Source organism: Podarcis melisellensis (assembly GCF_964234715.1).
Source record: "Podarcis melisellensis genome assembly, chromosome: 6".
NCBI classification, from domain to species: domain Eukaryota; kingdom Metazoa; phylum Chordata; class Lepidosauria; order Squamata; family Lacertidae; genus Podarcis; species Podarcis melisellensis.
Window position 1 is genome coordinate 31,393,874 of NC_138538.1, and position 25,218 is coordinate 31,419,091.

The 25,218-nt window shown below is 40.6% G+C and overlaps 1 protein-coding gene across 7 annotated transcripts in view; it reads left to right on the plus strand.

The window, feature by feature from the left end:
• PPFIA4 (PTPRF interacting protein alpha 4) overlaps positions 1 to 25,218 on the plus strand; it is a 103,681-nt gene that overhangs the window by 2,510 nt on the left and 75,953 nt on the right. The window contains exon 2 of one of the 7 annotated variants that reach the window (XM_081914377.1): positions 3,321 to 3,407. The exons of the other annotated variants lie outside the window; for them this stretch is intronic. The gene's annotated coding sequence lies outside the window, so the exon portion shown is untranslated. The remainder of the gene's footprint in view (positions 1 to 3,320; positions 3,408 to 25,218) is intronic. 7 annotated transcript variants of the gene reach the window in all.

A 25,218-nucleotide genomic window follows, 5' to 3' on the forward strand; every position in this document is an offset into this window, starting at 1 on the left:
AGTGTCTCACCTATGCTTCTAGCTTTCTGCTGTAGCCAAAGGAGAATATGCTTTCTAGACAAGCTCTTGATCTCCTGAAGTCAAGAAACAAATGGGTTGAGCTGCTTGTAAAACAACTCATCTGTAATATCTACAATAAAGAAAGACTGTCTTTTCTGGCAGCGCATACAGTACTTTTATTCTAAACATGGACTTGGTAAAACCAATGAGGGGAGTGGGCAGTCTAGCAATTGTCACTACACAGAAGGGATATTGTATCTTTTGTCTTCCATAAAGAGCACACAACAAGGAGAAGAACATCCTAGGCTCAGTTTTCAGGGAATGAGCAGCTGCAAGGACCTTATTTCCCACCTCAGTTCCAAAAGACCACCTCAAAAGTCTTATGCTCATAGGGATGGAGGGACGGATAAAACGATTAAAGAACCAAGGACCTCTGAGTAGTTGCATCACCTTAATCTTAGCAAGAACATCAACAGATTAATCTAACTCCCAACTGCCTGTTAAAAGTGTACTCATTGCTTTCCCACTACAGTATCAAACTGATAGCTGTCATAATTTACTCTTCAGCCTTGTGGGTCTGTTGTTTTAGATTGCAAGTCTGTATTCAGTTTGATTTATGGATAGCAACTATTTAATGGAGGCTCTTTAGAAATAATAATTGGAGAAAGAATGAAGTAGAGGTCTTTCTTTGGGCAGAGTTTTGTATATTCTGGGCTCCAAAAATCCAAATATATACTTACACTCAATTATCTAATGTATACTAAGAAAAACAGAATTTAGTTTTGAGTTTTTGTTAAACATGACTTAAAACATGATCCTAAGCATGTTCTCCATTAGTAAATGCAGGGGAATGTACCTTGCAATATTGCCCTCACAGTGTGTTACTTACACAAGTATTCAGGTTTCTACAGGGTTGCCAAACTTTTTTTGGAAACCCAGCCACCTGAGTTGTGCCATATGGGTCTCCCTTTCTATTCTGGGTGTTAATTCCCTTGCCTTATTCACATTTATAAATAAAAAATGGATGGTTGTACTCTTTAAGATATTGGGGACTACTAGAACTTGGTTTCTGAAAAATGAGATGGGCATAGTTCGGTGGAAGAGTACATACTGTGTACTCTTCAAGGTGGGATTAGGAAAGGCCTGTGTTTGAAATCCTGAAGGGTTGCTATCAGTGTAGAACATGGGTAGGCAAACTAAGGCCCGGGGGCTGGATCTGACCCAATCGCCTTCTAAATCCAGCCCTCGGACGGTCCGGGAATCAGCATGTTTTTACATGAGTAGAATGTGTCCTTTTATTTAAAATGCATCTCTGGGTTATTTGTGGGGCATAGGAATTTGTTCATTCCCCCCCACCAAAAAAAAATATAGTCTGGCTCCCCACAAGGTCTGAGGGACAGTCGACCGGCCCCCTGCTGAAAAGGTTTGCCGACCTCTGGTGTAGACAATATTGTACTAAGTGAACCCATGGTTTGATTCACTATAAGGCAGTATCACATGTGTAAAGCTTAGAAAGGCACCATGTTGGCTACCTTTTGCTTAGGCACAGCAGTATCTAAGCCAGAGGTAGCCAACATAATGCCCTCCAGATGTTACTGGACTCCTGTTCTTTTCTTGTCTGCCTACCACGAGTAAAATAAACAAGTTCATAGTGATTATACAGTGGTACCTCAGTATATGAACAGTTCTGTTAATGAACTATTCGGGCAACAAACTCCGCAAAACCAGAAGTAGGTGTTCTGGTTAATGAACTTTACCCCAGAAGACAAACGGAAGCCGAACAGTGGAAGGACACCGGTGGCAGGAGGGAAAGCATGCCTCGGTTTAAGAACGCTTTGGTTTAAGAACGGACTTCCGGAATGAATTAAGTTTGTTGACCGAGGTACCACTGTACTTTGGATACTCATATTTATTTTTGTTAAGGTGATTTCAGTTAAAAGATTTAAAGTGATACAGAAAAAGAAGGAAAAGTGAGAGGGATTCTAGCCTTATGTCTGCATCCTTGAAATTTAAATTCATTGGGCTGGATCCAGACTAAGTTAGATGAACTATGACAAATATGTCAGGAGTGATTTGTTCCATTGATTTGAATAGCAGATTTTCAGTTCACTTAGTCTGGGTTCCCCTCTTAGTTTTCTTGTTTCAAGACAATTCTCATCTCTTTCTTGAGAAGGTAAGCACTGGAGTATATTGAAATCAAGGCTGAAGATTGTATCTAAAGCAGTGCCAGCAGAGTTCTACTGGTGTAATGATATTTCCAATTCATTTTTCCCCTTTGTGTTCCATCCAAAATATTCTCCAGAGGGTTCCCTTTGGAGCTGATTTTGAGGATACATGTAGTACAAGTTCTGTTCTGCTACTGCAAGTCTCTTATGCTCGCAGAATGGAAGCATTGGATACCACTCTACTGTATATTGGCAGATTTCATGGAGGAATTAATCTGGACTGTAATCTGTGTAGCTATCAGCTTGTTGGGCTTCCAAGACTTTAGGATAATTCTTTCAAACTAGTTTTTAAAGCCATATATTTACATCAGATTATGAAATAATCACTAAGTCAATCAAAATAGTAACTGGGGTGCTAAATCTGAATGTCTAATCAATAGAAGATGGCTAGCTTTCTGTAGTGAGAGAGCTGCACATAAATGCTTACTTCATGCCTAAGAAATTAAGTCAGATTTGTTAAATAATGTTAAATAAATCTAATTCTTGCTGCAGTTCTCCTTTCATAGCAATTCTAAGGTTGGAAAAATATTCAGGGTTTTTCATGTACTGACTTTCCATAATGGCGTGTTTAGTTTATTTCTATCTGTTGCATAGGCACAGAAAATGAATGCAGTTTAATTTCCTGCACCATGAAATAGTTCTTTGCAGTATTTAAGAACCTTCTCTGCCTGTTTCCAATGTTAAGCATTCTTATGTTTCTAGGAATGAGACATTGCTTTCACTGAGACATTATGCTAGTGTTGAAATTGCCTGTACTGCAGATTCAGGCCAGTGAATACATGTACACATTTCTAGAGTTGCCTAGCATATTAGGAACCCAAACTTCAGACTATACTTCATCTTTGTCTTCAGTCTTTATTGTATTAGTGTTTGCCTTTGTACCACATCAGCATTCAAAAATACCAGAGATGGGGAAATTGTGGCCCTCTTTATGTTGTTGGATTCTAACTCTCCATAGCCCAGGAATCAGGACCAATGGTCAGGAATGATGAAAGTCGTAGTCTAACAGCATCTGGATAGTTAGAGGCTTCCCACACCTGATACGGATATTTTTAAATGGGTAATAAAGGAAACTTTCTCCCCCTTTCCACACAGCATTTCAACAAACTTTTCTTTGAATACATGCTCCACTTCTCAACACCATGGAACGTGTTTCCTGGCAGGTTTGCAACTAGCAGGAGGGTGAGCAAAGATTTTTTTCTGTAGCAAGGCTGCTGCCCTGCAGCAAAACCTCTCCTCTTCTCTGCATCATACGTGCACACTCCTGCTTGTTTCATGAGTATGGAAATCATTGTTTTAGTAGTCTTTTCCACTAAGCCAGTTAAGATGTATGGCCTCTTTGTTTGTTTATTGCTATTTTCTCTTAGATATTAGATAATTGTTATTTTGTATATTTACTTCTATAAGTAACTTTAAGTATTGCATGTTGTTGTTGTTATTATTAAATTTATTATCCACCCTTCACCAGCAGGTCTCAGGGTGGGCTACAACAATTTAAAATTCAGTATTAAAAACAGTTAAAATTAATCACAGTCACAGAAATAGGGTGGGTTTTGAAAACACCATCTCATGTTTCAAAGGCCAGTGTAAAGATTTGCTAAAAGCTGTATAGTGAAGGGACCAGACACATCTCAATTTAGGGACTGCCACAGAGAATGCATTCTTCTGGGCCACCTTGTTTCCAAATATCTAGGGTTTGGTAACTACCAAGTGGGCCCTCTCTTCTGATCTTCACATCCAAGGAGGTCTGTAGGGAAAGAAGCAGTCTCACAAATTCAGGGCTTTAAACAGTAACCAAAGAACCTTGAATTGGGCTTTGAAATGAACTGCCAGCCAGTGCAGCTGTTTTTGAACAAGGGTTATATGAATTCTAAAGGTAACCCCAGCCAGTAATCTGGTCACTGCAATTTGAATCAGTTGAAGTTTCAAAGCTGTTTTTAAGGGCAGCCCCATGTAGCCCCATTGCAATAATCCAGTCTGGAAATGACCAGAGCATGGAGTACCATGACCCAAGGGCTTGTCTGGATTGCCTTTTATGCTACCTTTCCAGGTACAGGGCCAAGCTTTAAAGCTCCATGTCCAGGCAGTTTTTGGTTTTAGTTTTTTGTCTCAGTGCTTTCCCCAGGAAAACCATGTTTTACCATTGAATCAGAACAAACAACATTTTTTAAAATCTCATAGTTGCAGTGTAGACTAGTGGAATTTAATACAAATTAAACAAAAAAATTAAAAGATAAATTAGAGTCTCTTGAAATCACCAGTTATTTAGCAAGCATATGAAGCAAAGAGAATTCTTTGTTGATGAATTAGTAGATAAGGGAACTGATAGATATTTCTAAATTTTATACATTGAAAAGAGTTGCTGATGTTACTACCTGCTGATAGTAGTTAAGAGAACTATGTAGTTATGAGATCATTTTTGGAGACAAGGGAACTTCAAAGTAAGTGTGATTTGTATGTTCCATTGAAAACAGTGGGAATTCTAAGAAATGTGTGTAGGATTGACATGTATTAGTTGGTGTTAAAAAATTACTACAAGTTATTCTGTTAGGCAAGACCTGGGAGAAATGTCTAGGACCCCACTCAGCAAAATGAGAGATGTAGTAGGTCAGTAACACCAGTATGGGCCTGGCATATTCAAGTATTTGAAATTATAGCAACTCATCTAAACATCAGGCTCTTGTGAGTCTATTTAGTCAAGAGACTAAAATTACCTAACTAAACCATGAATGCAATTAATTGTATTATGGCACTCATTGCCACAGAATGTGGTTGAAATGAGGCTCTGGTAAATTGGCAAGAGGGTTGTCCTCTGGCACATAATTGAGTTCTGAATATTTCCTCTGGATAATAAAGTGTGTACGTTCTCTACTTTGAAAAAAGATCATAATTCTATATCAAGCATAATTCTGTGGCCAGAATTAATTATAGAATTTAATGTCTTTCTGCTTATTTTCAATAACGTATTCTGTTTCCAACATTTATGAGATGAGGAAGGAGCTTGTAGGACACTGAAGCCCTGTTGCTGCCCCCTGTCTACAGTTTATGGTATTTAAACTTGCAACAACTCTACTTCTAGCCTACCATTAATATTTTGTAAGGGCTAGGAATGGGCTTTTCTAAAATTTGAACTTGAGAGTCTCAGTATGCTAGATTCTCTGTTTAAATATAAACTTCAAGAGCATATGTGTTATACATCCTGCTCAGGTAAAATTATTTTTCTGTGTTCCTCTATAATGAAATACCAGCATTCAAGTGAGAATTTGGCACCTAGCACAAAGTTAGATGTTTCATAAATAACAGCTGGGGCTGAGGACTCTCATAGTTGGTCATGGTGCTCATCATATATGGCATTACTTATATTCTATATAAAATGCATTGTCTCAAAGCACCCATTTCTGTGTTTCAGTTCCTGTGTCAATCACAATTCTCCATCCAACTGCTTTAATTAGTTCTTCCCCAACTGATTGTATTTGAACTGTCTTGCAGTATTGGGAAGATCTTACTTGTTACCACTGGGTTTTGATCCTGGCCTCATTTAAGTGGTTTAAGCAAGAGATTGGCATTGCATTGCAACCCTTATGGTATGATATAGTTATGCTGATTATTTTGTCACCATTTGATTTCCCCAGTGCATTGTGTTTTCTTTAGTACTGTCTTTTGTGAACACTTCCCACCTTTCAATTTTAATTCTTTCTGGTAAGGGAGTGTTAATGAAGCATTGAGTCACACATGTGCTGCTCTGCAGCTGTATTTATGCTTGATTTCCCCCCCCCCCCACCATTTGAAACTTTTCACTGGTTCTATTTCAGTTTGGAGAGCATAAGTACAGCATCTGCTCATCATTATAGTGACTCTGGCCTGGCTTTGATGAAACAATGCTGTTTGCCATGACACTGAAACACTATTTTCCATACCTGCCTGCCTGGATCTTAAAATATTCAGTTGAGACTCTTTTCCTATGTATTCACAAACAAGAGAGTATTTCCTGTTGTAATATCCCAGCTTTGGAATACCTTCCCCTAAGAGGTATGACTGGCACCAGTCAAGAATGTTTATACATTCTTTTTGTATACACAGAAAGCCAAGCAGAAATCTGTCTCACCTCTGAATGGATATTAATGTGCAGGGCAAAAGGTTTGTGGGTTGTATGATGAAATATATTGAATTGCACTGCTAGGTGGTATAAAAGGTATAGTTGCAAATTAATTAGAATAAGCATACTTATTCTGGAAACACTTGACTTTTAGAATTGGACATTTGATTTAAATGGATTCACCCATTCATTTACAGTTTGATTTGCCCTAATCCACCAAGCTGGGGGGGCATTCTTTAAATTATAATGATAATTCTTTTGATAAGAATTAGTTTTGTATTTCCCGATCCATGGAAATAATATGCTTTTGAGGTGGCTAAAACTGGATTGGTGGAATCGTTTATATCGTTAGATAATCTTTGCACAAAGGTTGAATAGTTGCAGTATCCCCACATGTTTGTAATCTAATACAGTTTGAGGTCTCACACTATGCTTTTGTGAATTGTAGAGCAATGGTATTATGGTAGTGGGAAATACTGTAAGACGAGGATAGTGGGTGGTGACATTACAGTCTTAGTAGGGGCTACGGTTATGTAAGTCCAGGTCCTCAAAGAATGTATGGCAGTAGAGCTGAACAAATAACATTGTACCTAAACGTTGCTGGTTCAGCCATGAAATACTACATTGCAGAAGTATTGCTTTGAAGTCCTAGATATTATCTTTGCTTAATAACAGTTGCTGCCCTCAGTATCACTGAACTTTGAATTAGTTGTTGCTAAAGTGCAAATCTTAATGATCTAATTATGTTTATGAGCAGACAGATAGTCCTGCTCATATTCTTCTTTCCACACTTCCTTTTACCAGTGTTTTGTAGCAGTGGTTTTGAAACTTAAAACACATTATTTATTTAATTTAAAATAATTTATATTTTGCTGTTCCTATCTGGGGAGGTCAGAGCAGCATACTTTAAAAACAGTAAAACAATGTTATAGCCAGTGCCAAAACTCATGGCCATTGTACCTTTTCATTGTAGTTATTTTCCTGAATGTTAGCTCCCTTACCTTGACAGATAACAGTTTCTTCTCTAGCACAATTCATAAATAGCATTGCATTCCTTCTGTTTATTTAAAAACAACAACACCTCACCCCTACTTTGCACTGCCCAAGCTGTTCAACTCTAGGGATTTTTCAGGCAGTTACTTAAAGAAATTACAGCAAAATATTCCATACCCTCAATAGGATTATTTATAAAGTAAAGTGGGGAACAATGCTTGCTTTCTTATGTCATTCATTAATATAAAAAGCAATATCTTTAGAATATATTTCTCTGTAATTATCCACATAAGATCTGCAGCTAAAGTAGTCACTTGCTTATAAAGGCATGTTTTGTAATGGTTTATTATTAGTATCTGGAATTAGCAGTGAGAGCTTTTTCAGCCATGCTTTCCATCCAGTACTCAATTAAAAAATAAAACACATGACTGTGACAATGAGTAGATTCTTTGGCACCAAGACTGACTGGGAGACTTAGTTGTTCTTAAAACCAAGTATTCTGATTTAGCTGGCTGGAATATGAGGGGATAGGGTGTTGTTCAAACTGCTGAAGAGTAAATGTTGGCTGCATCCTTACTTAGCATGCATCTGCAATCATGGACGAAGGAATGTTTAAGTTCTGAAGTGTCTCAGACTTCAGCTAGTGTCAAAAACGTCAGCACTGAAAACTGACAAGCATAAAATCTGTTAGCCAGTAGAGATTGCCTAGAAGGCTAGATCATTTGGACATTGTTCAGCAACCCCAAAGCAGCTTTGGTAGGTAGAGCAAGCATGCATGACGAGGGAGCAAGACTGATGGTAGTAGAGTGCAGTTTCTTTTCTTAACAAGTATCTGACTCTCTTTGGAGTTTTGAAGAATTCATAATAAATTATTTCCATCTGAAAATTAACTTGCTATTTTATTTGAGGGTATGGATGTAAACTCCTAGCAACTCATTTTAGTTTCTCTTACTATTTTACTTATTGTCTGAGGTCTTTCCCCCCCAAAGCCTTGGCTTTTATTTCTATATTGCTGAACTGATAAACGGAGAGCTCCAGTTGTGTAGAGCCCATGCAGTGCGGAGTGGGACTGTACCTGTTATCTCTGACCACTAGGGATATCTGATAGCCACACATTGAAGATTATGTTGGAAAAGGGCCTATGCACATACTCCAAGTATGCACAGGGCTGGTATATATTATGGCTGAATACACACTTTGATTCTGAGGGGTAGTATGTGGATTGGGCCTGTGAGTACTGGATTCTGTACTTTCAGCATTATTACTATTTTGAGTCAGATGGCTGTACATATGAGCTGAGAGGCCAGTGGACATTGTTCTACACTGAGTGGGTTTGACACACTTTTATGACTCTTTTTATTTTTTGTTTTCTGATAGAAACAATTAAAGTCAGTTTTGAATCTAACATCCACCAGATTTTTGAAATTCATTGTATATATTCAGTAGGGAGAAATATTTTGTCTCTCTGAGTTCCAGCATCATGTTAAGCATTTTGGTGGGCAGATGCCTAGAATCTAGAATATTTCAAGCCCTGCACATGTTCATGTCTTTGAATGCAGTAAAGAGTGTGTGCCGTTAATTGGTGTCTTGGCTAGAAGAGCCAGTTGAGCACTCTTCTTGTTTTTTTGCTTGCTGATTCCAATACTTGCCTGCATTGAGATAACATGTTCTGTTCTTGCTATGTACATTAGAGAGAAATCTACAGTTCACAAATGCTTAATGCCACATTTGCACTGCTAAGTCTTGGTCTGTCAAATTGCTTGTAGGGTATGTTATTTTTTCAAAATTGTGACAGATTCTTCAGTAGCGATTTTGAGATAGAGGGTTCCAAAACAAGTGGTGTTGTATGCCAGTGAGCATCTTATTATTAAATAATAATCAGCTGAACATTGGGGATGTGAAACTGCATTTCCCCCTTGTGCTTTGACTTAAATTTGCTAAACATTTTACTGATGTCATCATTTGTTTCAGAAACCATAGGGAAAACAAATTTTGAGTTTTTTGTACAGCAAGAGGTATTCTTTTCATCCAACCGTTTACTGGTTTCAGCTAGAGGACCTAGGGCACAATGTTAAATGTCTAGGTACCCAACAAGTGACATACAGTACTTTATCAGTACTTTTTCTTATCAGCCAACCCTCGTCTGCTGCTGCTGCTGTTGAATGCCAGGTTGGCTCTGAATAAGATATCCCTCATCCATGATCCAACTGTGGATGAAGAGCTGATCTGCTCTGTATCACTGAGTCCTGTGTAGGTGAGGTGGGTGGTCTTATCCAGCTTTCCCACCTGTGTACATGGTGCAGCATCAGGGTAGACTTGAGGGTTGAGGAAGGGGAAGTTACTGTGGTCTATAGAAATTCAGTCTCTGCTGGTTTACTGCCAGCATCAGTGCCCAGCAATCGAGCTTACAGAGCTGTTCTCCAAGGTGGTGTTGAGGACTCAGACTGATGGTTTTGGGGGACTTCCATGCAAGGTGGTTGCAGTGACAGCAGAAACCACAACTGAATTTCCTTGTCAGAATCTAAACTTTAGATCTATCAGCTGTCATCTTGGTCTGTAAGTTAATGAAAACAAAACAAAATACTGTTCCAAATTATCTTTGTTGAGTCTCATCTAGTGAATAAGAGAGGCAGTTCTGATCTATGATGCGTGCCTTGGAGACTACAACTTCATTTTTTTCTTGGCAAAGGATTCTAAGATTCTAGACTCATGATAAACTGATGTTGATGAGACAGAAGATAATGACACTGACCAAAGCATCTTTGGGGCACAGGTAGATTTTTATGCTGCTAGGCATAATGGTCTTCTGACATGGGATCAAATTCTATGTCGCTCTTTCTGCTTTTGATTCTGCTCTGTGATCACAGAGCAAATGTGCCTGTTGTTTTCAGGGAGGGTCATGGAGTATTTCTAAAGTTTATTCAGAATCTCCTCCTTTATTAGTTTGTGTCACAGATTCCTTGCCACCTCTGTTCTTCATCCTCAAATCTTCTCCAACTATCTATCCTTCATATTTGCCCTTCAAGCCATTGCTTACTCCATACTTTTCTCCTTGTCCTATAGCCTCACTATGCCCCACACAATAAAAAAATTCCTTCCAGTAGCACCTTAGAGACCAACTAAGTTTGTTATTGGTATGAGCTTTCGTGTGCATGCACACTTCTTCAGATACTGCTCATACCAATAACAAACTTAGTTGGTCTCTAAGGTGCTACTGGAAGGAATTTTTTTTATTTTGTTTTGACTATGGCAGACCAACATGGCTACCTACCTGTAACTATGACCCACACAGTACCTCTTTTCCAAATGCAACTTACCCTGTGTGTGGCTTTGAAAACTAATCAGTTTGACAACTTTGCATTCTCTCTGAAAACCCAGGCTGCAGTTTTCTTCGTTTCCCTTTTTAATTTCCCAAATATTTCACACCATTAGCCAAACTGTTCCAAAGGCTTTAATGCCACAAGTGTAATACAATATAAAGTGGTACCTCGGGTTAAGTACTTAATTCATTCCGGAGGTCTGTTCTTAACCTGAAACTGTTCTTAACCGCAAGCACCACTTTAGCTAATGGGGCCTCCTGCTGCTGCCACGCCGCCGCCACACGATTTCTGTTCTCATCCTGAAGTAAAGTTCTTAACCCGAGGTACTATTTCCGGGTTAGAGGAGTCTGTAACCTGAAGTGTATGTAACCTGAAGCGTATGTAACCCGAGGTACCACTGTAGATTTTTAAAAATGCTAATAAACCAGCATGTGTTAATAGAACAGTTCAAGTGTCATGTTCCTGGCTTAATAAACCATAAACTATGGTTTTGAAGCCAGGAACAAGCATTGTTCATGTGGTCTCTTCCCCTTGTTCACTAGTGTTGACTTGGAGATCTTCTTTGTTTTGGATTACATGCAGAGTGGGGAACTTTGTTTTAAAGAAACAGGATATCTGCTTTAAAACTGGTGCACAGTGGCAGGACTCTCAGTCCTGTTGAAGTTAGAAACTTCATAAACTGCCTTCCATGGATTATGAAGTTAGGAATATTATGTCTGAACCAGCCCATTAGTATGTGTCTTGTTGAGGCATTAAAAGCATGTTAATACATTGTTTGTTCTGTTAAAACTTTAAGTGAGCTGTAACACCCTATTGTTACCAGTCCTCAAGGAAAATTTGTGTGAACAAATATGTTTTGACAGAGAATGCTAATCTGTGTTAGTAACACAGTGTACTTTCCTAATATAGACAGTCCCCCACTGCTGCTGCTTCCCAGCAGCTCTTTTCAGAGTTCTCATTCGCAACCTGTATAGAGAATTATCCACAGTATTTCTGGCATGGAGCATCACGGTGCTCCTTTGTATTTGCTATTTACTCATTAAACATATTTTAATCAGGGTGGCCTTCCGCAAATACTGTGGAGCAAGAATTGACTACAGTTTCCCCACCTAGGCTTAGAAGCCACATTATCTTGCATGAACAACATATGTGTCTCTTTTTCCTCTGCTGGTGAGGAAATGTGCATGCCTGAATCCACCATAGTGGCTCTGGAGACCTGCAGATAGTACAGGATTTTTTCCTGCAATAATCTGGGCACAGTTCCATGTGAACAGACCACTGTTGTACATCATCTGTTCCCTCAGTGTGGGTAACAGAAGATCACAATCTGGTCTGTGAATACTGCATCCAGATAATTTTGAATCCAAATTCATTGCCTGCCACAAGAATTCAAACTAAAAATACTGTTAGCAGTGCTATTAAATAATTAAGAGTAATCATGCTGCATTCATACAATGAAATGGTTTCATAGCCCCACATCACAGCCTGATGGCACCTGGTGTAGCTCTGTTTCTAAAGCTAAGTAAATTGAAGCCAAGCTAGTCCTTGGTTGGAGACAAACTTGGAACCCCATGTACCCTGCTCTGAACTCATGTTGGACATACGCTAATTGCATATGAATAAAAATAAATGTGAAGTACTTGAAGAACTTTTTGTGGAGTCAGCAGCACCTTGTAGCATCTGACTCTTCATACAACTTCCTGTGTGCAGGATCACTTGCAAGCAGCTTACTTCTCTGTTATGCACACCATTAAGCAGAACGTGCTTAATGCACTCAGACTTCTATGGATATTTCCCCTTTTTTATCTTAAATAAGTCTATTTGCTCATTTTATAAAGAAGATACTGGTTGGGCCAGTTACTGGAAAATATATGCCTTGAATTCTGGGGAAATATACTTGTTGCCCTCCAGTGGTTAGTTGAATATTAACACATGTTTGGACATGGGCATGCATACCTGTAACTTCTAAAACTAATATGCTAATCCTGAAGCAAGCATATTTGCCTTTTTTTTTTAGCTCACTTGCATTTAGCATGGTGTGGCTGCCTTATATGAAGGATTGTGAACTAAATAATTCGTAAAGTTTAAAACAGGTCCAGTCATTCTATTTAGTACTCTCTTGGCACAGCAACCTTTCAGGACATTGCTGAAGATGACCTTAGAAGCTGAATCCATGTTACTCATTAACTACTCCAATAATTGCTTGATGTTGAGAGTGTGAGGTGGAAATTGGCTAATTGGCAGGATCAGCACTTCTGTGGATTTCTGGAAATCTAATAGTTAAACTACATCAGCAGAATCTGACTGGAAACAGAACTGCTACCTGGTGTGTAATTGGAGCTTTTTGAATATAAAAGTGCATGCTACAGTGCTGGGAGTTGACCTTCTATTTTTATTTGTTACAGGAGCACAATCTGTAAGCATGTAGCCAACACTAATATCTTAGAGCATCTCTCTTTCCATGATTTCTAGAAAAGATAAGCGTTATAGTTCCTTGTGTGAGTTATTTCCCAACCAGGGGGTGGGGTCTTGACATGCAAATCTGCTCCATTTCTAAGTGGGGAAGAATTGCGGTGGATTGCGTGACCACCCGCTCCCCACCGGGGGCGGGGGATCCCGGCCATGTCAGAGCCCAGCCAGCCAATCCGCTGGCTGGGGCGCGCGTGGCCGGGTCCGTTTAAGCTGAGGCGCAAGCTCGAGGGCTTCCTCTTTGGCTCGCTTCCTCAATCACCTGCCCTCCCTCCCTATTTTGCAGGTTATAGGCACTGGCCTTGCTATGGACCTCGGTTGGTCGCCGTTAAGGGGCCTGGTAGGAATTTTTCCACATGGCAAATTGGCACTGGCCATTTGGTTTTCGCCTACCTCATAGCAATCGTCACAACTTGGTTAGGGTTGCGGTTAGGCATTGTATGACCTTGTGGTGGGGGAGAGGAGGTATGGCCATCACCTGCCCCTCCAAGCTTAAGGGTATTTTGTTAAAGGAATCCGGGGGTGTTGATCTTGTCCGAAGCCCAGGTCAGGGGCTAGAGCCATGACACGACCCCGACGGGAACACCAGGGGGAGCTCGAGTTGGTATGCATCGACAGGGCTCCCCCTTCTGGTGGTTTACCCTTGCCAGACTTCCTGCGCATCGGGCAGGAGTCAGATATAGTTGGGTCCATTCAATGCCTAAGCCAATACCGCTCACAATCTGTAATCAATAAAGTTGCGGGCATGGCTACGGGGTCTTGACACGCAAGCCCTATTGTCCCTTCCATCTTGCTGTTTTATGATAATGGTATATATACTTCAACCTATGATCGTCATCAAGCTTTTGAGTTATCCTTTGGCAAACATTACAATGGGGAATCCTGAGAATGTCACCGCACAGTGGTACCTTGGGTTACATACGCTTCAGGTTACATATGCTTCAGGTTACAGACTCCACTAACCCAGAAATAATACCTTGGGTTAAGAACTCTGCTTCAGGATGAGAACAGAAATCGTGCAGCGGCGGTGCAGCGGCAGCAGCAGGAGGCTCCATTAGCTAAAGTGGTGCTTCAGGTTAAGAATAGTTTCAGGTTAAGAACAGACCTCCAGAACGAATTAACCCGAGGTACCACTGTACTGCTATTTCTCATTGCCCCAGATCCCAAAGTTGATCAGCATGTAAAGCTCAATTTGCCTCTCTTAGTGCTTTTAGCCTTCCCAGCCTTTTCCAAACAATGGAAGGTATCCATTCAAAATTATGTTGGCTAGGCCAGAGTTCAGCTATGCTAGATTAGTTTTACATCTTTAGGCATCTCAGTGTAAGCTTTGCTTTTTGGGTGGAAGTCTAAAGATGTGGGAATAATGACTATTTTACACAAACTATTTCCAGGGGTGGGCAACAGTTATCCTTATGAGTAGTTTTCACACCTGTGATGAGAACAAATGTCAGAGGATATTCAACCTCTAGATGCTGTTCCTGAGATGGCAGTATCTAAGAACAGCCTCTTGATTTACAGTTAAGCACATCTGTGTGAGAAATGCTCTCAAAAATGGATTTAAAATAACACAGGACTTAAAAAACTTAAGATGAGAAAAACTCTGTAAGATAATGTCATCTAATGAGCCCTGCAGACATAACATAATGGAGCCTTATAAGTCCAGTAATTTACTTCTTCAAATGTTAATAGTAAGGAAGTTTTAAACCCAACATTCAAAAAGTTTATTTATGTTCCTTGGAGTGAAATTTGCATTGTCATTTTAGCAAATAACAGAAAGAGCAGAGAAATGATTCTTATGTCAGTTCTGAAGGATTTCTTTTGAGATAAGTCCACCTGTTCATTCGATAACTGTAACTGTACAAAACCAAATTCTTGAATATAATATTATCTATCTTATTTTAACTAGTTTTAAGCTTTCTTTGCCATTTGTCACCACTGCATTGCTTGCTGACTACTAGGGTTGTTTTGTTCAAATTAATTGGTCTGCTATTCTTTTTAATTTCCCAAAAATAAATTTTACAGACATGGTAACTTTTTATTTTCTTATTCACCAGTCATAATTGTATCTCACAACAACCTTGAATGGTAGGTTAGGTTGAGAAATGGTTACTGGCCCAAGGTTGCCCAGTTAGCTTCATGCCTGAGTGGGGATTTGAACCCTGGTCTCCCAGGTCCTAGTCCAGTACCCTGACCACTATACTACATTGGCTTTCAAAATTAGGAAAAGGTTTGCAGCTGATGGTAGAAGACTAGTTAAGGAGGTATATGGGGAGGTGCAGAGGGGGTTCAGAAGGAATGGTTTGGGGGTTGCTGCTCCCCCCAGTATCTACCTCTGAGGCAGCTAACTGGTTTACACTACTTACATAGCAACATATGAAGCGGACTTATACTGAGTCACCATTGGTTTGTTTAGCTCAGTATTGGCTATGTTGACTGGTAGAGGCTCTCCAGGATTTCAGACAGGATTCTCTCCTAGCCCTAACAAGAGATGTAGGGGATTGAATCTGGGACCTTCTGCATGCAAAGCATTTGCTCTATTACTGATCCAAAAGGCTTGACACTGCTTTTTGGTGTTAAGACATTGACACTTGGAACATTTCTGCATTTTTTGTGGATTGTATGTATTACACCTTGAGGGAAAACAAATGTTGTTTATGTGCGTATTTATAGAAAACTAGTTTAAACTCAAATATGCAGCTGTGACATTTGTGATCTTCTTTAGTGCAGAATGTTTCTCAATCCAGACCACTGCATATGTTGGTTTTCATCTGTTACAGATGATTCACTTATTAAATAGCCAAACCATGTCTAGATCTGCTTCTGCTCGTGTTTGAGAAAAAATGTTCCTTGAAAGAAAGCACTTTTGTTACAGCAGAAATAAATCTTCTTGTACCTTTAAAAACAGATTTATTGTTACTTCTTAATTGTAGACCAGAGCCCACTTACTCAGAGAAAAAGTGTTACTCTTGGCAGGCAGAGGTGAGATAAGGGCTATAGAAAAATAGGACAAAAAAGGGCAGGACACATAAGAGATACATAAGATCCTATGTCTCTTTTGACTTTTAATGTATCTGCTGCACTTACGTAATGTTAAAAATATTAACTCCATTTAGGAACGTAGCAGCTAAATTAGTTTCCGTTGCTAGGAAGCAAACAGTAAAATCTGTTATGTAGGTCTCTGAAGAGAATTAACAATACACAACATAAAAATCAAATAAAAAGGTGGTAATTTTCATAGTCATAGAATTCGTTTTCCAGATAGGGAAGAAATCCTTTTGCTGCTACAGTTGTTGCTGTTACTAACCTATCCATGTGCTTGGATTTATTTATTAAATTTATATCCTGCCCTTCCTCCCATAGGATCCCAGGGTAGTTGCATGATGCTCAGGACACTGGCAGAGGAAGAGGCTTGCGGGAGGAGTGCACCGCCCCCGGCAGCGCGATCCTGGCGGGGTGCCATAGCCGCTGCTCCCCTGCCCGCACTGGGCGCCACACTCATATGAGTGGTGCGCCACGCCCCTGTGACGCGCACCACACCCCTACGGGCGGCGCGCCATGCCCCCGGGATTTGCACCAGCTCCGTCCCCGCCTGCTCTCCATCCCCTGGTGCCAGAGCATGAAGCTCCGCTAGCTCAGGAGTGTAAATTCTGGTTTTGAAGTGGACCTTTGATGGCCTAATGCATTAAGAATAAACACTCAAAGCCTCATTTGGCTTTGTTTCACTTTTATGCTTAAGAGCATATTGTGCTACCAAGAACAGAATTAATTGAACAGAGTACTGTACTTCTGTGCTACTAAGGGAGCCAAACATCTGCTAAACCTTAAGGGCCAGAGGTAGGAGAATCTTATGACTCATTCATTCCTCCTTTAGCAAACAAGAATGTGGCAGGTTGTCGGTCTGTGTTAAAGACAACTCAGAAAAACTCAGACTGGTGAGACTTGGGTCCCAAGGAGTTAATGTTCTATAGATTATTCCTGTATTTCCAAACTAGTTTTGGGTTCTGTAGTGGCAGCTCCTGCCTTATCCATGTAAAACTTTCTCTCCATAGTGGCTTTTTGTCAGATCTTGGAACAAACTCTCTATGCCAGGGAGATCAATTACCATGACCTCTAGGAAAGTAGGAATATTATAATCTAATAGATAAGAGTGAGGGTTATCTAAGTGTGTATTGAACCTCTTGGGTAGTTAGGTGCTTATAATATGTTCTATACAGATAAATGTAGAATGAGCCTTCGGGTGCAGGAATTCTTTGGATGTCAAGGGGTACGCACATGTCTCCTGCTGGCTGTAATACAAAAAAATATATTCATATGGTGCAGTTTCCTCATGTGAATCTTCTAGTACCTACTGTCCTTTCCCTGGTTGAAAGTTACGATATTGGCAAACGAGGCTTGTGTGTTTTTGTCCTCCGCCCCCAAAAGTAATAATTGTCTATTGATGTTTCCCAAACTTAATTCTTTGTTGATTAAACAAAAATTTCACATGTGTAAATGAAAATAGTCACTGTGCTGAAGGGTCTTCATAACTTACAGGCAGCCAAGTTTAACAGAATAGCAAAAGAAATACCATTGATTTGATATTGTAGTTTAAGCCTTGCTGTCTGTCTTTTGAAAAAATAAAATATGTTCAGCAGTGATGTGGACTGTAGTACTCATTCCCACAGGGTTTTAGAAGTCAAGACTTTCTGGCTCTGTATTGGTTCCAGGAAATTTCATTATGTATGGTGGACTGAGGCACACATGAATTCCCAAAGCGCATTGTAGCCTCTGGGCAATTTGGTATAAGAGGAGCACCATTCAATCTTTCTCTGTGTTCATAATATTGTGATAACCATAGACATCTTGTTCAGCTGCAGTGTTAATGTCTAAAGGCTTCAGTTTTGCAGTCCTTGAGCAAAATTCTGCATTGATGTCATGCCTCTGCAGTCCTTCTCTTCTAGACATTTGTAGTGCTGCTACCTGGATTATAATAAATTCACGTTTATGTAACACTGCATGATTAACTTGGTTCATAGATTTGATTTAAGATCCTGAAATTTATATTTATTTTTTAAAATGCAGAATCACATGAACACTGGCAAGGGATGAGAAATCATGTTTCATTATACCTCCAATGCCTCTTAGGGTTTTTTTTTACCTTTTATTACAAGTACAGTGGTACCTCCAGTTATGAACTTAATTCGTTCTAGAGGTCCGTTCTTAACCCGAAACTGTTCTTAACCTGAGGTGTGCTTTTGCTATTGGGGACTCCCGCTGCCGCCGCGCTGCCAACAAGCGACTTCTGCTTGCATCCCGGGGCAAAATTCTCTACCAGGAGACCTACTTCCAGGTTAGCAGAGCTCGTTATTTGAAGCGTTCGTAAGGAGGACGGTATGTAACCTGAGGTTCCACTGTAGGGAGAATGTTTCATCCTCCAGATATTGCTGAACTACAACAGTCACCATCCCTGGCCATTGGCCATGATTAGTGAGATAGGATGGGATTGCTGATGGGAGTTGTAGCCCAGCAACATCTGGAGGGCCAAAGGTTCCTCACACTTGTTTAATTAAGATGATTTGGGGTTCTTTGCAAACATGAGGACACAAAAACATCTTGAAGCAAAAACTTGTTATCGTATAGAACAAGGACCCAGAATTTAAAGAAATAGATTTATCCTTGTATTGCAGAACCAGTGCTGCTAATGCTGCTGTTCTTCTACAACTGTACACTGGATTGGCCATTTTTCTAACTGGTTGTTGAACGTTTGGAAAGTACTGTAAAAAGTGCTGTATAAGGGACTTTGACACATGTCAATTATTGTGATGCCAGATGATTGACGTGGGGTTTCCCAGCTATCTGTTGAAGGTGGCCTGCAGGGGTAGGGAGGAGATAAGCATCTGGTCTGCTGGGTCAAAAAAGATCCCCACCCCACCTTTGCACAGTGTCCTAAGACAGCAGGTTCCATCCGGCTCTTCTATTCTTCCCTCTGATGGGTCAGGAAAAGTAATTGGACTTCATCCCAACTTTCTTCTGTTTGTTTGGCCTAGAGCACCTGTGTGTACCCTATTGCACCTAGCAAGTGGAAGAAATGTTTAGAGTCCTGTTGAAATATAATGCAATATACAAGTTAAATAAATAGAGAGAACTTGCCTGATGTATGGGTCATGAAAATCAAATGGAATATGCAGACATGTATCATGGGCCCTCTTTAACAATCAGAAGAAGGGAGGTGTTGGTGTTGTCACACAATGATTGTACCTTGGCCAAGTCTCCAATACCCCAGAGGATAATTTATAAATAATAAATGCTTCCTGACTGAAATATTTTACTCTATTAACTTTCTGGCAATTGGTTATGATTCCTGGATCAAGAATATCTAAAGAAAAAACAAAAACCCTTATGTATGGTCTGATTTGAAAAATCTGGAGCTATCAGTTGATGAAACTGATGATGATGACGGCAGCCCGACTGTTGTCTCTGAAAATCCCCAAAAGTGAACCTTGAACCTGTTACTGATACTTTAGAATAATATAGGGTAGACATGGCAGCAGACTGGTCAAATACTGTAAAAGCATTTCAGCAAAAAATTAAAGAATTAGCTGTATGGGTTAAGGATACCTCCAAAATTGCCACAGAGGCTAGGGATCTTTGAAGCATAAAAGGCCATTAGAAACCTTGTAGAGAAACAGCTAGTTATATAGAGACAAATGGGGTTTTTGGAAGGAATGCTGCTGCAGACAACCTTAGGGTAAGTTTGATGATGAAAATAATGCTATAAATTGCTATACTGATCTGCTTGTATGGCTGAATGGTCTGTTTCCTGAAATGGAGCTGACAGAAAGTGATATTGACAGAGCTCACCAACCCCTTTACCCTAAGCCCAGGGCAGTAGACAGACTGGGAGATGACATTATAAAATTTCAGAGATCCTGTAAAAGACTTGTTTTATTACATATGCTGCAAAAAAGGACAATGCTTTCAATCTCCCAACTTTAGTTGAGTACTTTTGGTTGACGGAGAATAAAGAGGGGGGTGGCAGAGAGAAAAGGTGACCCTACCTACTTTGGGCTTAAGCCCCACCCACTGACTGTGTTATGTACTGAAGTTCTCACCCTGGGCCAGCAGGGGGATAGTGTAGATAGTTCAGATCCACATATGCAAATAAGGGATCGAAAGTGACGTTCAGTGATTGGATAGTTACAGAAAATGGTTACTGTTGTGTTCTAGTGGAGCTCTATATAAGCAGGCTGGCTGAACCCTTCAGTTCAGTTCAGTTCTGGCCTGTGAATAAACAAGAGCTGTTTGAAGAATCGCTGTGTCGTCTGATATGTTCACCCACAACTTAACAGTCTGTATGCAACCCCAACAGATTATCCCCCAGGGAATGCAGATCTCAACAGAAAAAGGTTGCCTACCCCTGAGCTAGGGGGAGCCAAGGTTCTGGGTTTTGAAATATTTAGGATTCCTGCATTCTTCTTAATCACACAAATGGGATCTGTATGTATGTGCCTGTGCAAACTTTCTCCAGAATGTTCCAGTGCTCTAGATAGGGAGCTGTCACTGCTACTCAGGAGGACAGTTTCAACTCTTTGTGCATTCCTTGTGGCTGGTGCCCATTTCCATGTGTATCGCAACAGGCTGACAGAGGGCAGGGTGTTTGACCCACACAGCTCTGTCTTCCCAACATCTCCCTACCACTCCCCATCCTCCAGCATCCACAGCCTGAAGCGGTAGTCTCACTCTGTCTAATGATAGACCCTGACTGATGGTCCATTCCGCTCACATCCGTAAAGCACTACTGTCCTTGGATATGTGTGCCAGATCAAACACTGCCTTTGACAGTGTTCTTTATACACTTTTCTCATAGGTACATTCCTTCTTGTGTTTTAGCCCCCAGGCGCTCTTACATGAGACTGCAAAGACCCAAGAAGAAAATACATTGCTTACCTGAAATTGGCTCCCTTTGCTTGGCCATAAGTCTAGTCCCACAATCCATTGTCATTTCCTGCTTTACGTGTGTCTTGCTCTTAGAAGGTACTCCTCTTTTTGTGCCAGTTGTGATGAAAGTCAAGATGCTGAGAGTCAAAATGCTTTTCCTAAGAGGGTGGGCGGGCAGGAGACCACCTCCTTAGTTAAAGTGCTAGAAGGTTCCATGGATGGCTCTGCACATGTTCTGATCCTGTATGTGTGGCAGCACAAATGACCTTTAACCCCAGTAAAGGTAAGTAACTTGTTTTTCTTCCTCCAGGGTCTCTGCGTTTTCAGACCTGTGGTGAGACAGATGTTCAGCCCATTTTACTATTTCCCAACTTCTTTGGTGGTCAAAATTAAGCTCTATAATTGAGGACGTCTCAGTTGAGTAAGCCAGCAGGGAAGCTGTTAACTTGAATATGACTTAATTAGTGTTGGTTTAAGAGACCCCAAGTGGGATTTCTTTTAAATGCATGCCCAGGAGGACTAAAGCTCAGTCAGAGCCAGTCAGAACTCGCTTTGGAGGCAATTTCATAATTGCCTGCCAGTGTATGAGCTTAGCCATGAAATACTAATTGGTTCTCTGACATTGCATCTAAACGGCCTTGCTATTGTGCTGACTACTTTTCTTGTCTGAAATAAGTGGATAGTGAAAGTAACCATTAACAAGCTTTTTAAACTGGTGGGAAAGCAGAAGCTTGTCTGATTAATTCCTGGAGCTTTGAATCTTGAATGATTGGACTGAGCACACACCTTATCTTCTAGTGGAAATAAAAAAGTAAAATCTAGGAAAACGTGTGAACAGAATCTATGTAATGTTCATCCAGGAAGCTCAACACTAACAAAGTGTGCATATGTATAAATGATGCCAACTTGGTTCCTTTTATGAGAGTATTTATTCTTAAATTCTTTTTTGTGGCAAGAAAAAACATTGCTATGGGCAGGTGAAAGCGATGGGTAGAGATGAAGATAAATGCATAAGGGACTTTACACTGGAAGCTACTGAAGGACAACAAAATGCATATAGTATTGCTGGGCATGTACGGAACATGACCTCTGAATGCTAGTTGTTGTGAATCATAAGTGGCTAGAGTGCTGGTGTGCTTAGGCTCTTCTTTGGGGCCTCCCATAGGCATCTGGTGGCCATGGTGAGAACAGGAGTTGTCTTTAAAGAGTTGTCTTTAAAATCTACAATAGAGTGGGATGACTGCTACAATGAAAAAATCCTGTATATAGGCATGCAGATTGTCTTCTGGAATGCCCATGTAATCCCTTCCTGAAGGTCTCCATCTCTAAAATTTCAATGTGCCTGCTTATTTTTGCCTCTTGATGTTTTGTCACATGCTAACTGCTAGTATCTAGCTGGCAGGGCTTTTCCTTCTAGTCTGAGAAGCCTGCTGGCACGCTTAGATAGACATTTATGTTAATTGACAGCATAGAGACACATTTGCCTGTCTTTCAATGCAGCTGGGACATGTCCCTTCTTTACTTGTTTTAGTTCTGGGGAAGGCCTGTAGAGACAGATTCTGTGTCTTTCGCTTTCTATGACACCTTTATTATACCTGAAGGTTACACGCGAACCATTTCTAGTGCAATTTCATGTCACTCTTGGTGGTTGATAAAACAGGCTATGGTTGGCCTTTTCAGCCTATCTGAAAATCAGTGTCCTGGTCTGTCTTGCTAAAATATGGCACCACTTGTTTAAAAAGTCATGTAATTGGCACGGCATGGTTGATGGGTTAAGTTAGAAATAAAAGATGGAATTCAGTGCTGTGTTATCACAAATGTTCTGTCTGTGTGTGAGTATTGTGGAAGACGATTCCTCTCTCCCCAATGTGCTGGTCTCAGGGTTCTCCTTTGCCCCCCTGCCAATTCGGAGGGGGGTGTAGGAGGAGGAGAGTAAGGTAAAACCCCATTGCACAAGCAGAAGTTCTTGTGCAGAATTACCACTGATAGTGCATTAGATGAATGCCACCCAATACATATAGCCTACCTTAGAACAGGAATTTGAGTGAGATATTATCTGCATGTTTTTATAATGATGCTTTTTGAATTTTGAGCTCTTTGTTTGGTTTCTCTGGCTTGCTTTGGCATTTTGTGAGTTCCATGGAAAATAGGTTCATATTTTGAGGCTGAGTAGCTGCTAAATTGTTGCAGTCATTGCAGACCAATGTGTTCTATTGATACAGAAAGAGGCAGCTGGTGGCAAATGCTCTTACTGATGCTGGCTTTTTCATTTTCCAAATAGAATGGGCGGCCGGACCCCTCCTTCTCAAGAACAGTTTTCTTGTCTGTGATCTAGAGGTGAAATCACTCCCCACTGTGACTTGGGTGCTAAGGCAGGGGGCGTGATATGTTAAAGCTTGCAACTGATGAAGAGCAAGGCATAATTATTTGTCTCATCAAAGCTTTAGTGCGTTATAGCATAGACTTCGGCAGTGCTGCTCAGTGCTGGTGACTCTGAATAAATTAGCACTTGTTGTCATGATCTCAGTAATGCAGAGGAAGAATTGTGTGTTGAGAAAGCAGTGACTGCTTTAGCTGCAGAGCTGCTCCATTTCCACAGTGATACTGATAATTACTCACTGATATATTGGCACTTGCATGACACTGGGAGCTCCTTCTGCTTTGATGTCTGAAAGGTGAATGGTAAATAAGTGCTGGCACCACTTCTCATTTCTGAAATAAGGAAGGCTTGCCCCCATTTAAAGCTGTGCATTTGCTTTGTAGTTTCTGAGCTGCTGCTTGTGGATTCCTATCCAGAATCCATGGTAGAATGTTGAGTTTTGATTAGAACATTGATCTTTCCTTTGGCTGGAGTAGCCAGAAAAGCAGCAGCTTGGACTCTGCAGCATCCTATCATTTATCAGTGGTCCTTGGTAGTTCTGACATTATTTAATCAATAATTCTTTGAAACTGTGTAGTCTTCAGCTTGGAAGCTTGCTTGTAAATAATTTTTTATATTTAACCCTCACTCATTACCAAGTGGTACTTCCACATTTCATTGGTTCACCCCAATACGGAATACTTTCTTAGGCTCAGTGGCATAGCGTGGGGGGTGCAGGGGGGCCCGGCCACACCGGGCGCAACATCTGGGGGTTAGGGTTAGGGGGCGCAAATTACTTGCCTTGCCCTGGGTGCTGACAACCCACGCTACACCACTGCTCAGGCTTGCAAGTCAAAAGAGACAAAATGTTTAGCTTGACCGCTGAAGCATTGTTTAGACCAGAGACACACACAATGTAAATATTTATTGTAACCCTATAAGAGTCATATTGCCAGTGGTGGATTTATAGGTATGTGTAGAATTAGACCTCCCTATAGCTGATAGCCACCCAAAGTTACCGGTATTTGTAGACTGTACATTGTTAACTGAGACTGTTAACATTTGAAACATAAACCTATGAACCATGAATTGCCATTGTTGAATTCTGCTATTTCAGTTTATTTCATTGCTTCCACTCTTTATTTGTACTACTTCCTGATTAAAGTGCATTGCAGGGGGTTGAACTAGATGACCCTGGGGTACCTTCCAGCCCCAGAACTTTATGCTTCTAAAGTTTGTGGAGGCTTGTCAATTAGGACAGGGGTTGCCAACCCAATTCCTTCGTTGGCCTTAATTGGTGCCCCAGAACGGGGCACCAGGCTCTGAGCTTTCTTTTTTCTAAATTTAAGTTTCTAGTCCTTCTAGAAAGAAATAATGAAGTATAATGTGCTGTTTTTGTTAAATGAGCCAGTCTGGCAGCTCCTGCCTGTCAGTGTTTTTAGCCAATGAGTAAAGTCAGAGTTGGGACTGGGAAGTGCTTTGTTTACCTGTTGTTGAAATATTGCCAGAGAATGCTGTATCTTAATGACTCTACCTTAAATTAGACAACAGTATATGCTTGGCTGTCTGGTGAAACTGTTTCTCCTATTCCTATTTCTATAGCTTGGGAAGTAAGTGGTGGTTGTTTTTATCACTGGAGAGATTTTTTACTTGAGCTGCAATTCAAATCCCCAATCTTTTGCACTTGTGGTGGAGGGTGGGGCAGAGGGCTCATTTCACCCAGCCCAAAACACAGCTGGCATAAGTTTCCCTGCCTTCCACCCTGGCTGGCATGAGCAGCAGAACTGTGGATGTGGCGGCTGCACCACACTGCCATGTCCGTCAGCCATCTGGCAGGGG